Source organism: Puma concolor, chromosome F2 (genome assembly GCF_028749965.1).
Source record: "Puma concolor isolate L17-30 chromosome F2, mPumCon1.1.hap2, whole genome shotgun sequence".
Classification (NCBI taxonomy): Eukaryota; Metazoa; Chordata; class Mammalia; order Carnivora; family Felidae; genus Puma; species Puma concolor.
This window is the reverse complement of record NC_141684.1, coordinates 49,884,827-49,887,564: the sequence shown is the minus strand read 5'-3', so window position 1 is coordinate 49,887,564 and position 2,738 is coordinate 49,884,827. Positions and strand designations below refer to the sequence as shown.

The 2,738-nt window shown below is 33.6% G+C and overlaps 1 pseudogene; it reads right to left on the bottom strand.

Moving 5' to 3' along the window:
• Positions 1-936: 936 nt before the first annotated feature.
• Positions 937-2,477, bottom strand: LOC112859317 (small ribosomal subunit protein uS2 pseudogene; annotated as a pseudogene).
• Positions 2,478-2,738: the final 261 nt, after the last annotated feature.

Genomic DNA, 2,738 nt, shown 5'->3' with positions numbered 1-2,738 from the left:
AAGTTTTCTTTGCTTTAATGATACCTAAAGGATAAGCAACTTGTTTTTAAATATTTGCTAAGTAGCACTTTATTGATAAGTCTTTTGTCATCAGTGAAAAAATCAGAAAACTTTAAACACCTTTTTGTAAATAAAATACCCAATTTGTCTCTAAATTCAACAGCAGTTTTAAGTAATTTTCAATGAAGTAACCAGTAAAATTCTCTATGGTGGCAAATATTATCATTGTTATTCTCCATTTCATTACAAAGTCATGTAAATACTTGACAATATTTTAAAGGGTCATGTTTTTATGAAATTAAAAACAGTGTTGATGCACTTCTGATGAAAAGCTTTCCTGTCAATGATGCAGTTAAGAGATTTCCCATATAAAAATATTACCTAGAATATTTTTGAATTTTCAGCTGCAGGCAAAGCATCAAAGCTTCAGTTCCATCATAATATATATTTCCCATAAACATTTTTAAAAGAAAGTCAGTAAGGATTCTCTCTTTGCTGAGAATTTATCTTTTTCAGTAAATTCTTCTTCTCTTTAAAGTTTTTATTTAAATTTCAGTTAATTAACATACAGTGTTCAGGTATATAGTAAATTCTTCCTTTAAAGGCACAAAATTGTGATCAATTTTGAATCTCCTTTTTGAAATACAATCTAGCAAATAGATTGAGACACAGTAGAAATGCCAATATATCCATCCAATTCTATCACTACATAAATTCTAATGCTACATAATTTGTCTTAGCTGTTTCTCAAAGTCTTCAGCAAAGTTTTCTACGTAACTTCCAGCACTAGTGATAAAGTAATGAATATAATTTTGTGGCTTATTGCTTCATGAATTATTTCAGTCTTATTCACTCTGGAAGGAAAAACAGTTTTCCAATTGGCCTCTCTCTCTTTTTTATTTTTTATTTTTAGAAATTCTTTATTTTCTGTCAACCTTATTTCCATTTTGTTTGCCTTTGTGGAAGAGCAGCGTAAGACCATTCAGTGGTTGTTCCTACCTATCCAGTGGCCTGAGCAGTGGGAGCTGCAGACCAGTCTTCAGTGGCAGGCTGAGTGCTCTTGTCTTTGGTAGGAGCTGCTAACAGGCACAGAGGACACCTGCATGCCTTACACCAGTCTGCAACTTCAGGTTGAGTAGCGATGAACTCAGGAGCTACAACAGTCCATTCACCCTGAAATTCTTCCTTGGTCACAGCCTTTTCAGCAGCAGCCCACTCTTTCCTTTCAATATCTTCAGAATCTCTGTAGAAGTAGAGATCAGGCATTGGGTATTGTATGTAAGTGATGAACCACGGGAATCTATCCCAAAAACCAAGAGCACACTTTACACACAGCATGTTAGCCAAGTTGACAATAAATTATATTAAAATAATTTAGAATTAACCAAGAATGGATTCCAGCTTACTTTCAAATACAAATACTTGCAAATAATAGGAGAAATTCACATTTATTAAACAAAACATATATATATTTATTATATACATTTCCATATATATTATATATATATAATTTATATATAATGTATATATAATGTATATATTTATTAATATATTAATATTTATATAATTATATAATTTTATATATAATGTATGTATAATGTATATATATAATTTATATATAATGTATATATAATGCATATATTTATTATATACATTTCCATATATATAATGTATATAATATATATATGGAAATGTATATAATAAATATATATAATATATATATGGAAATGCCAATAGTAAGTGTATCTGGGTAATGGGAGGGTGTGTAATTTATAATTATTATAAAACCTGTATTTTCCATTTTTCTAGATGAGTATATGCTACTTGTGTAATTAAAACATTATAAGGACAAAAAAAAAAAGTAGAGATAAAGCATGACCTCCCATGGGTGTTCACAGGAAATGGTGCCACACTTGTGCAGAACTTCCTGGGTCTGCATCCACCACATCAGACCCACTGAGTGAGCTCCCTTGTTGTTGCAAGGGATGGCAATGTCCACATAGCGCAGAGGACAGTCTGTGTTACACAGAACAATGGTAGGCAGATTAACATAAGATGTCTCTGTGAGAGGCTGGTGGTCAAGTAACCACCTGGGATCAATAACCACCAAAAGTCTCAGCTCCCAGAAGGCTGCCTGGATTTGGTTAGTGAAGGTTCCAGAGGTGAAATGGCCAGCAGTCCAAGTGGCTCTGGTAGCAGTAGCAAACTTCAGCATAGCTTGCTGACCAGTATTCCTGGGTGATATGACACTGACATGAGCCAGGTTTTCCATGGCAACAATGGCATCAGCTGCCAGCAGAAGCTTCTCCCAGGTTCTCTTCAGATTTATGATGTAGAGGCCATCAATTTTCCTTTTGTAGATGTATGTACTGTTCCATTTGGAAGTCAAGGTTGGTGCCAGCTAAGTGGGTTCCTGCTGCAAGGATTTTGAGGACATCCTCCTCCTCCATTTGCATGACATTGAGGGCTCTGGACATCAGGAAAGTTTCCCTTTAAGTTATGATGGGAACACAGAACAATGTTGTATGGACCCCTGGAAAGTCCAAGTGGTCTTTTTTTATAAGTAAACTTCTAAACATTTGTTATTAAACTAGTGAAATTTCACTAAATGCCAGATTGAGTAACTCTTACCTTTGAAAACTTCTGAAAAATTGCAAAAGACTGTCCTTATGTTTTGGATCCTTAATTGCTTTTTTAAAAATGTTTTTTAATGTTTTCATTTATTTATCTTGGGAGAC